General features: G+C 41.7%; 1 long non-coding RNA gene across 1 annotated transcript; it reads left to right on the top strand.

Annotated features, from left to right (window-relative positions):
• The first annotated feature begins 1,215 nt into the window (after positions 1 to 1,215).
• On the top strand, positions 1,216 to 4,396 carry LOC116446909. The gene is made up of 4 exons (XR_004241435.1): positions 1,216 to 1,493; positions 2,654 to 2,779; positions 3,504 to 3,648; positions 4,191 to 4,396. It is a non-coding gene; the product is annotated as an uncharacterized LOC116446909 (long non-coding RNA).
• The last annotated feature ends 10,984 nt before the right edge of the window (positions 4,397 to 15,380 follow it).

Here is a 15,380-nt window from a genome sequence, read left to right on the forward strand (position 1 = left end):
AAGCTCCAGTCAACCCGGCCTTGAGCAAAAGCTATGGGCTGTGGCACTTGGGGACATGGTTTGTGGTGGCCTTGGCAGCGTTACATTAACGGCTGGATTTGATGGTCTTAGAGAGTTTTTCCAGCCCTGATGATTGTGTCACTCTGTGATCTGTAAGCTGCTGCTTTGCTCACCCTTAGGGAAGAGTGTGCAGCCCGCCATGCTCCACAGGTACTGCTGAGTGAAGGAACTGCGGGATGCACGTCTCAGGTAAGAGAGATATGAGGAGCACATTGCACCTGGGCAAAAACCTTTTAATTTCTTCACTTTGCTTATAACCCCCCTGTAACATCTCTCTGAGAAGAGTAACAGGACCATTTTATTGGTGAATATGCAAAGCCACAGCAATTTTAAATGATTCTGAGGCCTTAGACACAAAAGAGCTGTTACTGGCCCATAAATGAAAAAGATGCTTTTCATTACAACTCCTTTGTCTCAGGAGTTTCCCTCCCACCTGGAATTTACACAGCTCACACTCACCGATCTTTTGGAGTTATTAGTCCATTTAGATTTTTTGTAAACTACATGAAACTTTGGAAGCAAGTCGGGTTTGAGTGCCTGGTGTTATGAATAATTTATGCTTCATGCGAAAAGAAAATTGATCCGAAGCATGCTGGAGAGGCCAATCCATGCTGCCTGTGTGATCAGCTGAGACACAAACTATATGTGAGGAATGAATGGAAATATATCGTGCAGAAAAGCTGTACAGACCTATCCCAAGCCAGGAGGTGTAGAGCTGGTGAGGGTTGTCAAAGGGAAGAGCACGGTGTCCTTTGAAGCCTGGTCATGGAGACAAGGATGTGGGAAAAGATCCTGCAGCAAAAAGTGGTCAAAAGTTCTTAAGAGGAGGACGAGAGTAGCTCTGTTTCCTGAAGGCAGCACTTCAGATCAAACAGCTCTTTGTGGAAATGTTCAAAAACAACCCAAACTACCTCATCCTGGGTTAAAGATGAGCTCCAGTACCTGGGGCTGGATGGGAGGTCAAAGGAGGAGCACTGGGGGACATCAGTAGATGCTGAGGCTGTGCTGGAGCTATGAGATGGACCTGTTGTGTCAAAGGTAAGAGTTTATATTTTCTCCTAAGAAAGAAAAATGTTCAGAAAATAATCCCTAATGGAATTTGGGAAGCATTTGCTGAGCTTTAATTTCATCCTGGATATACTGATTCATCCTTTGTTTCCCTTTGCTGTTCTTGTGTTTAAAGTAACTTGTACTAGAAGTCACACATATCTGACCCAGAAATACAAGAATTTCACAGTCTCTGAGGAAATGTGTTGAAGGGAAGTTTACTTGAGCTTTTCAGCTGGGAATGAAGCCCCTGCCTGTTTGTTTACCACAGAGGCAGCCCAGGAGAAGGACGAAGTGCTGGAGTGAAGGAGGTGGTGCAGAGGTCGCTGCAGGCAGCTGCTGTTTCTGGAAGTTTCTGCTTTGAGGCATGTGCTGACTTTGGACAGGTAAGCCACCATGGACTGCTAGAACTTTTTATCAGATATTTTTCCTGTATGTTTTAATTGCTACACATGAGTAAGCATGTAAATGAATGCTGGATGTACTTCTTGCCTTTGTAAGTGTGAAATGTATAGATAAATGCACCTATATATTTATGTGTCCTTATCAGTCTTGATACCCTAGTTGTTAATGTGATAGTGTGGTCTAAGTTCTGTCATACTTGGTTCAGGACAGATTCATTAACTGTTCCTTCTACTCTGGCAAATGAGCACCTATTTCAGTGAGGTAAATCCAGAATAAATCCCTTGATCAGGGGAATCAAGTTCTTTTGCCATTCCTGCTTAAAAATATTGGGAAATGCTTACACTCAAAGAAAAATAAGTTCTCAGACACTGAAAAATGCAGTGAAATATGGTATAGTGAGGCAGAATAATTGAATTATATGTTCTGGGTTGTAAAACCCTGGAATCATAGAATGGTTTGGGTTGAAGGGACTCCAAAGATCACCTCATTCTATCCCTCGCCACAAGCAGGGACACCTTCCACTATCCCAGGGTGCTCCAAGCCCCGCCCAACCTGGCCTTGGACACTTCCAGGGATGGGGCAGCCACAGCTCCTCTGGGCACCCTGTGCCAGGGCCTGCCCACCTGCACAGGGAGGAATTCGATGGTGGCACATTGTGGTGCAAAAGCATTACTGCTCTGGTCCTTGACACACAAAGTTTTGGCACAAAACAAATCCACTGTTTATGCCCTGCAAGCAGCACAGGCTGATCATGAGGAGCTGTTCTGCTCTGAACACACCTGTGTGAAGCACCGATCCGGGTCGCTGCATCCGTGTTTATCCCTCTGCGCCCGCGGTGTCAGACCACAAGGAGCAAAAGCAGGCAGGTGATGTGTCAGAGCAATAAACTGTCACCATGGGTTTTCAGTCCTTGGCTGCTCCACTGAGATGCTGGTCAGGGTGCCAAGTTTAAAGCTGTTTCTAATGGTTTGCCACTTTGCTGTTCAAACTGAAGTAGGAGTGGGAACATATCGGCTTCGGCCAACCAGTGCTTGAAGGCGATGAGCACTAAAATACTTTTTGGCCACTGTTGATTCATTTTCTCTAAATTTTAAGGGGAAGATGTCAAATTTTTGCCATTTTATTTTTTCTTTCCTTGCAGGTTCAGTGCTTTCTGCAGCTTTTGCAGAGTGCCAGGTCCACAGTCTGGTTTAGCAAAGGCCACTGGTCCACGTCTCTTTCCCATGGGGCCCACATGAAAAACAGGAGTTTGAGAAGCAGAGTCAAGGTTTGTAACCACCAAATCCTAGAATGCTTTGGGTTGGAAGGGACCTTAAGGATTATCTCATTCCACCCCCTGCCATGGGCAGGGACACCTCCCACTGTCCCAGGGTGCTCCAAGCCCCATCCAACCTGGCCTTGGACACTTCCAGGGATCCAGGGGCAGCCACAGCTTCTCCGGGCACCCTGTGCCAGGGCCTCCTCACCCTCAAAGGGAACAATTTCTTCCTAATCTCTAATCTAACCCTGCCCTCCATCACTGATGTATTTCTCCTTCACAACATCAGTGTACCAAGTCTGCTGTAGTTTTTAGACACATTTAAATTGTGCATCATTGAATCCTGGAAAAACATGCAGAAATCTTATCCATTTCCTGTTTCATTGTTTCCATGAAGGAACCAATATCATATCTCCATACATCCAACATTCAAATATCCTTTCAGGAAGGGAATGCTGGACCGTGGTTGAGAGTTTGGGGGTCTGTGCAGTGGTTTTGCACAAGTTGTCTAGAAAAAGGACAAAGTCTCCTGGGTTAGAGTTTGTGGCATGGAGGTCTGAGTAAGAGGAACTGTACTTTCCATTGCATCACTGACGTTTCAGCCCGGAGCTTTCCCACATCTCATAAGCTGCTTTGAGCCTGTGCAGTTCTCAGAGTGGAAAAAAAAAAAGAATTGAAGAAGCAAAAATAAATATTAAAGCACGTAAGAATTAAATATCACCTATTCAAATAGCAATTATGCCGTTGAAAACAAGATCACCACACCTGTACAAGAAAAGACAACCAAGCCTAAAACATCTGTTTGGATCCACCTGCCAAGCACCTGTTCCGCTGTTTCAATGCCATTTGATTGCTGGAGATGTAGAGGCTCTTGTGAGGTAATGAGTGATTTTACATTATGCATGATTGAAAACAGGTGTTCTAATGCTGTACAATTCTATGCATGAATAATTCAGTTTGTTTAGAGCAAGATCTTTAAAAGAAATATGGTCTTTATTTTTTTTATATAAATATTAAGGTTATTCTCTGCGATGTATGGTGGCTGGTCTTTTCAGCAGGCTCACTGATGACCATTTTTGTATAATTTTATGGGTAGGAAATAACACCGTGAAAGGTAAAAAAAAAAATAATTATACCTAAAGCACATAAGCAATGAAAATTGAAAGCTTTCTTTAGCAAGGAGGGGGGAAAAAACCTGTCAGTGTTCTAAGGGAGAAAGCCAGATGACTTTTGGCAAAGCCTGCTTCTCACCACTAACAAAACAGCCCAAGAGCTTAATTATAGAGAGGGGTGAATGTGCCTCAGGGATAAGTAAGTAGCTAGTCCATCTCTTGGTCCGAATTCCAGCTGAGTCTGAATACGTTTAAGAATTTGGGTTGTTTTTTCCTCTCTCTCTCTTTCCCCTCATGATTATGAAAAGGTTTCTTGCACAGTTGTGTGCTTTGTGCTGATGGAAGATGCTGCAGACTCAGGTCTTTATCCACAGACCAGTTTCCACGCTGGGAACTGCAGGATAAATCAGCCCATGCTCCTCACCATGGAGAATTCAGCAGCTGCTTGGGATCATCCCCCAGAGATGAAGGAGATGTGGAAGTCAAACTGAGAGGTGCAGCTAAGCTTGCAGCATCCCCTCTGCCTCTTCCCAAGGTAAGAAGTGCAGCTGGAATGGCTTCAGCCATGAGAGTTTGGAGCTGGGATGAGATGAACTTGAGCAACCAAAGGTTTTCCTGCCACAATGTGTGTCTGCTCTCTCCTTGCTCCCTCAGCCAGCCATGTGATTTAGTTTAGCAATTTTAGTTTAGCAACAAAGTTTGTAATTAGTGTCTGTTGTGGTGTTAGATTTTATTATGGGAGTCTTCTGTGATGGCAACGTGGAATCTTGGAGAGGGTGAAGGGAGTGGACAAATTGAGGGCAAACAGAGGATTTCAGACCTTCCAGATCTTCCTGTCTATTGCTGTGGATGTGACAATGAAGTGGCAAAAGAGTAAGAGAGAAGAAGGAAAATGAAATTATTCATTTGAAAGGAAGAATGAACAAAGGTTTCCCAGACAGGTGGTAGATGTCCCATCCCTGGAAACATCCAAGTCCAGTTTGGACAGGACTCTGAGCAACCTGGTCAAGTTGAAGATGTCCCTGTTTGATACAGGGGGGTTGGACTAGGTAGGTCGGACTTTGAAGGTCCCTTCTAACCCAAACCATTCCATGATCCTAGGAAAGAAAAGAAGCTGAAAGCCATTACTAAAGCCTGCTGTAGTGCCCTGTGTTAATTAAAAAATGCACCATGGTGCTAGAACACCAGTTTTTTGGTCTGCTCACGTATAACCTGAACAGGTTTGGATCCAGTGGCTGTAGTGTTTGCTGTAATAAATTTCAAGACTTTCTGTGGGCTCGGGCAATATAAGGAGGAAAATTCAAGAACCCAAAACACCCAGGTGTGACCCAGGACCTCACTGGGTAAACAGGGGGAGCTCAAACTGTGTGGCCCACACTGCTCAGGGGACATCAGGTCAGGGTTCCTGCAGGCCCTAAGAGCAATGATTCTATGGCCAAACCTGGATAAGCTGCAGATACTCAGGGGTTTAGCTGAAGTGGATCTGTAATCTTTCAGTATTTTATAATACAGTAAGTTAGAGGAGACTGTAAATTAGAGTTTATAATACACTATCCATTCAGCTACTGACAAAGTATCTAAGGTAATCTGACCTGCTTCACAGACCATGAGAAAAATCCTCATGTAAAGTGAAAAAGATGAATTACAGAGAGGTAGAGGAATTTGTCTCAACCCAGATATTGGGTTAATTCCGACATCAGGCAAAAGAATGTTTCACCAGGCTTTACTTGAATAAAGTTGGGGAGGTTTAATAGACGCAGCCCTACAGGGCAAGGGATAAACTCTGCTCCCTTGGAGCCAATGATTATGCCACCAGAAACATGGATCAGAATCAAAGTGAAGGGAATGAGGAAGAGATCTCTGAGAGAAGACAAACAGCAAGGACAAAATATTGTAGGGGAAAAGTGGTGGTTTTTAACTGAAATGACAAGGAAGAGGAATACATCCTGGTAGTCTGAGTTCCTGCAATAAGAACAGCATTTTCTTCTCACTGGGAGTTATTCTCCCATTTAATAATAAGAAAATAACTTGAATCTCATCTTTATAACATGTTGGATAAGAGGGGAAATGAAAGGGGGTGATGTGGCATCTGTTGAAGATGCCTGGACTCCTGAGGGTTTATCTGTCCTGGTGCAGGTGAAGGAAACACACAGGTCCCACTGGGCAGCTGTGAGAAAGGCAGGACATTCCTCCCCTTCCTGACTCCTTCCCACTAGTTTGCAATCATGATAGATACTGAAGGCTTCCTCCAGCTTGGAGGCATTTCCTGTGGATCTACAACTCTTTCCACCCCCCACCTCCCCCACTTCTTTCCCAGTAACAGCTGCTTTATAAAACACCTTATCTGATCATTTTAAAATCAATGTTAGGGGGTAATTTCTGTTTTCGGCTTTAAATCCAGCACATGACTCTCCCAGAGACACATCCTTTTCTTACCCCTGCAACATCTCTGTAGCAGTAAGAGAAAGCTCCAGTAGCTCCTCTAGCACTCCTTTAACTATTTCCATTCCCTTTCTGGGTACTGAAGTGACCCACTTGTCCTTGCAGTTGAATCCTGCAAGGGCAAAGTGTGTCTTGGTCATGTTCTGTGGGCCAGGTCAGGTGCCTGCAGATGGGGAAAAAAGGTTTGGCTTTCTACCTTCACTTTTTTACTGCATGGTGTCAGAAGGAAACAGAGTTTCCCAGAAACACATCCCAAGGAAAACCATCAGAGTTTCTCTCTTGCAAGGATACCTGTGTGACTGAGGGCTGTTAGGAGGTTTCCTCCAGATGAGGCACTGAAAGATGAATGTGGAGCTCCCTGATACCTGTGTTGAGTATGGAAACATTTAGTTTCTGAAATCTTTTGATGCATTCAGATGGAAGTTGTTCCATCAATCAAAAGTATGTATTTACCTTTTCTATATACACCTCCTGTGATTTATTAGGCAACTGTTTCTCATCATTGTGACCCTCCAAATTATTTGACTTTGGGTTCCATTCAAGAATTAACCAGGCTATGATGAATCATGGAATCACAGAATGGTTTGAGTTAGAAAGGACCTTAACACTCATCTCAATCCACACCCCTGCCATGGGCAGGGACACCTTCCACTATCCCAGGTTGCTCTAAACTCCAACCTGGCCTGGAACACTTCCAGGGATGGGGCAGCCATAACTTCTCTGGACAATGTGGCAGGGCTGCACCACCCTCACAAGGAAGAATCTCTTCCTAGTCTCTAAACTAGATCTTCCTTTCTTCAATTTAAAACCAGATCCCCTGGTCCTATCACTACAGGCCCTTGTAGGAAGTCACTCTCCAACCTTCTGTATGTCCCCTTTGCATACTGGAATGCTGCTGTGAATATACAGGAACTTTTCTACTGCTTGCTAGGAGATCTATTCCCCTGATATCCCTCTTGCTACAGCAGTGGTGACAGAACAAGGTCCTTTCTCTAGGTACCAGCAGTCCCATTTCCTAAACCAGTAGTTCACTCCTTCTTACCCACAGTTAAAATCCTGTTGAAACTGTCAAGAGTTGTTTTCCACCTCTTTAGTTTTGTTCTCAAACAAAATCCTTCACTTCTTTGTATGCAGAGGCTGCTGTGGCCTGGATGTCATCTTGTCTTCTAGTAACATCTTCCAGATTTGTTTTAAACTGATTAGACACTGCTGAAGAATCAGCTTCTCTCCCCCGGACAGTACAAAGCCAAGTGTTGACAGAGCTGGCTCGTGGCCATCGGCTCCGTGATGACGCAGCATCGCATCTTTTGACAGCCCCCATTTTGTTTGGGGCACTCTGAAACACTCACACACCCTGATGAATTAAAATAAAATAAATTACAGACTGACAGGATACTGCAATTAAAAAAAAAGTGTCAGCTTGACCAGAGAGCTGCTTTAATTAAAGGACTTATTCTATACACTGGGGCAAGGAATCAGGAAGTTATTTCTGCCCTTCTAATGTGGCTGCAGTTTCCCTCTGAATTTTGGTTTTGAGAAACAGAAGATGATCTTTTTTTATTGGACTATGGAGAGAAATTATGGGGAATGAGCTGAGTGATTTTAAAGTTCTCTCAGTAGGAGTAGGAAAGGAGGGAAATACTTGTCCTTCCTTAACTAAATAGCTTCCAGTGCAGTTTAGAAACAGGGGCACTAATTTCTGGGTCCCATCTCAGCACAGGGATGTATTTAAGTCACTGGGATCATATATATTTCCACCATCTAGATTCTCCTCTGGATGGAAATCATCCTGCCTTTAAGTATGAGGAGGAAATACAGAAGGTCACAGTAACAAATACCATTTCTGAGATTCATTTGTCCCTAAAGGTTAATAAAGCTCATCAAGAAATACATTGAAATGAAGCAAAGTTATCTCTAGCATTCGAGTCTTCCCATCACAGTGTCCTAAGAGATGTCCTGTGGTTTGACACATAATTAATATGTTTATTTATCTTAGCTGGCTTTTTTAGCATCCATCACCATAATAGCCAAATATAAACATTTAATCCTGTTTTGTGAAGAGCCTATGGTCCATTTTATTGCAACAGTCACTTTCCCAGCTCCCACCAGTGACACGGAGGTGATGCCTGAAAAAAAACCACCAAATCCCTGAAATTTTCTCACCGCTTTTGCTGGAAGCTGTCATGTTTACAAACTTGTGGAAAATGTGCCTCTTTTGCCTCCTTTGAGTGTCATGGGAACACAAACTGAGGTATGATCCAGTAGCACTGCTCGGGGCTGCCTGGTGCTTCTCGGGGGTCTCATAATCCACCCACGAGGTTGTTCCAGAGTCCAGCTTAAAGTTACACTGTTTCCCAGCATCCACGATCCCAAACAATTTTACAATTAACCTGGCTCAAGTATTTAAATCTGACAATTCTTCAGACAAAGAGAGCTAATATTTTTGTTATTTATTCAAGTAAAAGCATTAAAACATCCTCATTACTCTCATTTTAACTCATGGGATGCCCAAGGAATATTTGTTAGAATTATTGGCTTTAGCTCATGCTGTTTGTAACTCACTTTTTATAGACTTGACCGGTCAGGTAATTTCCACAGTATTGTTTTTGGCTCCTTAACTGGATCCCATCCAAGTTTGCAAAGTGCTTCTACAGAGATAATGGAGCACATTCCAGCATCCTGTGAAATGTCAGCTGAATATCCAGTGTTAGATGTGTGGAGATAACCTGGGTAGAGCTGCTTGGGAGTACCAAACACCCTGAAGTTACCAAGACAGTTCTGCCAAAGGAAGGAAAGGAAATGTAAAGGAGAAAATAAGAAGAGTGAGAAAGAAAAAGTGTCCAAACACTGCAGTTTGATGCTTAAAATGTGGGATTTACCTCTGTATCCTTATAGGAAAAGCAAATGCAGCACTATTATTTTATACCAAAGAATGGTAAATGTAGTTGATGTGACTAAAAAACTCCCATTGTGAAAAGTATTAAATAACTTTTTTGAGGAAACACATAAATCCCATATTAAAAAAAGAAAAAAATACAAATGTAACTCTTGAGTCCAATCAGCTGAGAAAAGCACGATGATAAAATAAGATGTAGCAGAAGCATAAACTAAAAATGGCAATTAATACTTTTTTGAAAAATACTCTTATTACATAATACATTTTTATTATGCATTGATACTTTTCTAAAAGGGGCCCACTGGGATAAGCAGGTCTCAGAGGTGTTTGATTTGGGCTGTGTAACCTTCTTGGGGACTGGACTCGAAGATGTCCAGAGGTCCCTTCCAACCCTAAGTATCCTGTGATTCGCCTTTGAGCATATTTTAGAAGGTTACTCCTGAATGTTCAGAGATTTCCCTGCTTTTCATTATCTATTTTTTTTTTCCCCTTAACGAGGTCCAGAACCGTGTGCATGATTTTCTGTGATAGATTCACACGGGAGATATTCTGGAACTGGCCAAGGACGGAGCGTTTACAAGAAGGTCCTGACAACCATCCAAAAGTCTTTGTGAAGCTTCCATCTTAGATGACCCCATGGAATGCGAGAAAGCTTTCTTTTAGGGGAATGGCATCTTCTGGCCAGAGTCACATCCAGAAATTCTGCTGTGCTTAACCCATTCTTGAATTGCCCAGTGCAGCGAATTTAAGGGTGGAGGTAGGAATGGCATGTTCGTGTTTTCTCAAGAAAGGTGCCAGGAGAGCCCTCAAGCTCTTACTCTGATCTTTTTCTGCTCCCAGAACTACCTCTCTGGTAAATAGGGTTTCTGAGAAGATCAGCTGGATATTTGAGCCCCTCATCCTGGAAAAATCAGAAGAATTTGGGTTATCTTCCTTGCTGACATAAAAATAGCTCCAGTTAACAGCATTTGGAAAGCTTATCGTTTTGAATACAGTCTTCCACTTGTGAAGGGGGCAAAGTTTATAATTTTGGGTGGAAACCATGTGAAAGTTAGCTGGTTTGTCAGGGCTTTGTTTTGCCTTTTTTTGGATTTGTTCAAAATCAAAAGTCAAAGCGAAACTCGGGGGATGTGAACCCACTTGAATCAAAACCAAGAGAGCGATGTGCCAGATCTCCCATGAACCAAAAACCGCTGGGTTCTCACAGTCCTCATCCAAACAAAAATGCACAAATATAAGTCAAATATCCTCTTGTACTCCTCATAGCTTTCATGGAAACAAGACAGAATATTAAAAAGATCTGCTCAGTTTTGCTGCAGCAACTACCAAAATATCCTGTGATCATCCGATAGCTGGCAGTTAATATCCTGATCTATTCTCTTTCCTCAGTAATCCAGCCCTTTCCAGCTAACACTTGACGTTGGCATGCACAGCATAACCCCTCCACATCTTCCTTGGTTGTACAGTTTCACAGGGAAGACTCTGTACAATTCACAGTCCTTTACATCCCTGCTCAAGGAGCCAAGGAGGGAGATGGATTTGCAATTATATGAAAACTGCAAGCAGTGTGATCAGTACAAAGACAGGACGCTTAACCAGTCTATGGCAAGCTGGAGTACTGAGAAAATATTTAATGATATTTTTCCCTGTAGTTCACCTTGTTTGAGAACAAACCCCGGCTCCTAAATGAGAGAAGGAAAAAAGAAATCAATGTTTTTCAGTGCCGTCACTCATCGTGCACCAAACAGTTTCTGAAGACATAAAAACGTGCTGGTCATGGAAGAACAGCAAAGGTTTCCTTTGTAACTAAGACACACTTGTTTGCAATAACATGTGTGCTTTTAAATGCTGCCAAGCTGCTGAGGCTCTCTCTCCTAAATGCAATCTTTAAATATGTAAGTGTTAAAAAAAACAAGGTAATGTTCAAGAAATGTTGAAGTGAAAAAAGTTTGATCAGATGGTTAAAATCCAGTCAAACCAAAGACAACCTGTTTATGACCCTTCTATGCTAAAAGCTAAAAATGTCATTTTTTTTCCCCTACAAGATTAATTGCCATCACTTTGGGAGTAGTGAGCTGGACATTATTATATGATGTCAATTAATGATTAAAAAAAAGGTGGTTTGCAAATGTAGCACCACAGTCCCTGGTGCATTACATCATTTCTGAAAGATCTTAACATGTGATAAGCAAAGCACATTTTAACCTAAAAGTCCGAGTGTTACAACCTTGTTTTTGTTGTAACACCCTGTGCACAACCTTTTGGCCTTGAAGTCAGTTGCAATAAAATGAAGAAGTCAAAAAGAAAAGGAAAAATAACCTCTTAAAAGAAGACACCCTCCTGTCCTGCTGCCTGAGTGTTGATGCCACAGAATGAGTCACGTTGGAAAACTTGGTGTTGATCTGAGTGTGTGCACTGTTCTGAGCAAGATCCGTCATCCAAACCTCCTGCTCCAAGCCCTAGGGCTGCTGGGATCCAGGTATCATTCCCTGGATAATGCAGTTATCTCTGCCAGAGCCTTCAAAATGTCACCTGCTGAACAAAATTACTCTTGCCCAGGCTCTGCTCTCCCTCATGGGCTGAGAGTGATCACTTATGGGCCTCATACAATTCACTGGATTATTTAGGAGGGGTTTTACCTATATTTTACGTCTCCTCCCATTACAACCTTCCTTTGTAGCAAGTTTGATTTCTTTGTCAGTGCCACACACAACCCGACCCGTTTTCCTAAGAGCTGTTCTCCACTTTTAGCATCCAAACGCTGCTGAGGCTCCTTTGTAAACGAATGACACGCATTTAAAATACCTTTGTAATAATAAATACCACATGAACATATGTATCAAGCAAAGGATTTCAATTTTGATGACACTTGCTTCTGAAGAACAGACATTCTGGAAGAAAAAAATGTTGCCAGCCCCAAATTGATTGGCATTTGTTTACTTAACTCTCTCTTCTTGAAAGTCTGCACACCTATTTCAACCTTGAACAGTTTCCAACTGTGGTATACTGGAACATTTTTTCATTTATTAAGTTCAGTGTTGCCAACCCAAACAAAGAGTAATCAGTGATGATCCAAGCAGACCAAGCTGTCTAGCACCATACAATGTATCTGCATGCTAATTTTCAAATTCCCTCACATTTCCAGAGAACTAATGGGATCATTTTCATTCTGTTACAGCAACTCAACAGTTACTGAATCACCATCTGTGTTTTCGTTAACCTGAATCAGATATAAATTCTGTTATTGCAAGGTAGAGCAGCTTGTTTAATGATTCTTAATCTTTTCTTTAATTAAATCATGCAGCCAACCTGAAAAATCTATCTTAATGCAAATTAGGAGCTTTTTTGGCATTCGCTTACAGTAATGCACTAATAAGGTTAATTTATGAAGGTTCTCTTCCAGTCTGTACAGATGATATTTGTTCGCTGCATATTTTTAGCATATTGTCCCTTTTTGTAATATTTAAAAAAATAATAATAAAAAACTGCTTATTTTCACCCGCACAAAAGAGGGAGGCTGCGATCTGCTTATTGTTTATTAGAAAGTTAGAGCACAGAAAATGAAAATCAGCCTCTCCCATCTGCGAGTATCAGGCTATGAGGATGCAAAGGCACAATTCGGGAGCCTATTGAATTAAAGGGCTTTGGCCGAGCACTTTCCTGCCTTTGGCTGCTGGAGATCAGGTCCCTGCTCTGACAATCATCCTGAAGATATCAGGGGAGATAGCTTGTCTAAAACCTCCTTTTGTCTTTTTCCTTCTTTTTTTAATTTTTTTTTCTTGTAGGTGTGAAGGAATAGTTTAAAGAGTAAATAATTCTCGTTAAATAAGCCTGAATACATTTCTCAGTTGCACAATTGCTTCAGCTCTGGGCTCTGATGATCTCAGTCAAGAAAATCTCTGTGAGCATTCCTCCCAACTACAAAATGACTTGAAATCTGTTCAAGTTGCTGAGTAAAGAGTAAGCTTTTTTTTTTCTAAATACTTTTTTTTTTTTTTAGTTTATTTTTCAACACCCACTAGTAAATGGGGACAGAGACTGTGAATTTCGACACACGGTCTTTGCTATTTAATTAAAATCACAGAGACTGGCTGGAAAGTTTTCAGTAAAGACATTTTTTGCATCGGGAGACTGCAGATTCCTGAAATCAGGCATTCTTTTCATAGAAATTTGCCTGTGAGGATAGGAATGATTTGTTTTATTTTACTTTATTTTTCAGTTCTAGGAAAGGACTCCTCAGCTCGGAGCTGTAAAAGTTCATTTCTCCTCAGCAAGAGGATTGCCCAAGTTCAGCAGCATCGAGGGCAGGCTGGTGGGAAGGGGAGATCCTTCTCAACCCCTTCTTTTACCCCCACTCAGCCTTGCCTGACCTCCTTCTTTTCCCTTTCCCTCTTCCCAGCTGGACTCATTCCATGCCTTTTTTAACTCTTTACACAAAAAACGAAGGTTTTGCCCAAGGATGAAGGAACTTAGGGAAGCTGTGAAGCTCTGTGTTTAATCAAAGCAAACAGCACCATGGAACAGCTTTGGGATGGATGATTGAGGGGAACCTTCCTTCAAGTTCCCTGGAAAAAATAAGTCCCGCTACCCATGCAATGATTCCTGGCTTTTTAAGGATTCTGGTGTGGCTGTTTCGCTCTGATTTTAGGAATATTTTTGCTTTGCCCCTTCTCACACGGTTTTTTGCACCCATGGAATTTAGGAATGGGAATTATTTCATCTTCCTTTTCCCTCCTTCATTTTGGAAAACTGTCTTCCAGCCACTGGAATTTTTTTTCTGTAATATTAGCACAGCAAGAATGACAAGTAATTGTTTTCCTCCCCATTTAATTGTACCTATGTGTTCTTAAGTCTATTACATGCTTCGCTTCATGCTTCACCCACTTTTAAAATATGCAGATAAATGAGTATCAGCAGAAGACTATTTTAGTACAAGCTCAGGGTCTTGTACAACATCTTCTCTAAACGCTGCCTATAAAAAAATTTTTAAAAACCCCAACAAACAAACAACAACAACGAAATAAACCAAAACAAACAAACAAACAAACAAATTAAAAAGCCACAAAAAACCACCAAAAACTCCAAAGATTAAAATCCTAAAAGAAAATTACTGATTCCAAATTTTGGACTCTTCCCTGGGGAAAAATAAAGACAGATCTTTTTTCCTCCCCTTTTTCAGCAACACTTAAAAATATCTGGCCCATTCCCTGGTTCCCTTAACAGTGAGAGAAAATGAATATTTTTTCAATTTCATCCTAAAAAGTGATATTAGGTCAATCCTCCGTGTCTTTTGCTCATCTGTTTTCTCTTAATTTTATTGTTTTCTCTCAATTTGAATCATTTTCCTGCACTTCTCAGAAGGGTGACTGATCTCTGGGGGACAGGGCAATACTTGACAGTGACAATGTTTTCCTTAAATCAAATGACAACATTTTCTCAGGTATTAGAGCAACACTGCCCAAATAACTGAGTTATTAAACTGCCTCCTAATGAAAGTTCTCCCCAAGGAACCCCAAAAATCAGAAACTGAGCTATAGAATCATGAGGATTTTTGTTGTAACACCACGATGAGAAAAATAGGGATGAAGACTGCACTATCCACTGGAGATGTGTCCACCACTGAGGGGGAACGGGAAAGAACATGATCCCATCTGACACTAAAAATCTTGCTGGGTTAATTACCACCTCACTAAGCAGAGAAATGAAGGCAGGGAGGGCATTCTCATGATGACAACGTCTACCCAGTAGCAAGCTTTGCATTTTCCCAAGGCAGAAGACAATTTAGCCCTGACAAATCCAATCAGTGATACTCAGGAGTACCCTCTGGAGCAAAGCTCAAATTTTTGAGGATACACAGGGAAAAAGATGGACTTCAGTAGGTCACCATTAAAATATTTACAATATGGTTTGGCCAGTGCTGAAATGGCACAGTTGGCCTGAAGTCACGTCGAGGTTTTCTGGCATTTGAGTGTTTCCCCAATGGCTTTGTGCAGTAAAGTGTTAAGTTCTCCTGAACATTTTATGTATTTAAGGCAGTAACTTTAAAATAAAAAATTGCAACCTTAGAGCAAAGCTGCTATTTTGAGAATTTTAAGCCATTATTGACTCCTGTCAGATCGGTTTCTAGACTTATTGACTCAAGAAGTAAATATAGACTGAG

This window comes from Corvus moneduloides, chromosome 7 (assembly GCF_009650955.1).
Source record: "Corvus moneduloides isolate bCorMon1 chromosome 7, bCorMon1.pri, whole genome shotgun sequence".
Taxonomy (NCBI): domain Eukaryota; kingdom Metazoa; phylum Chordata; class Aves; order Passeriformes; family Corvidae; genus Corvus; species Corvus moneduloides.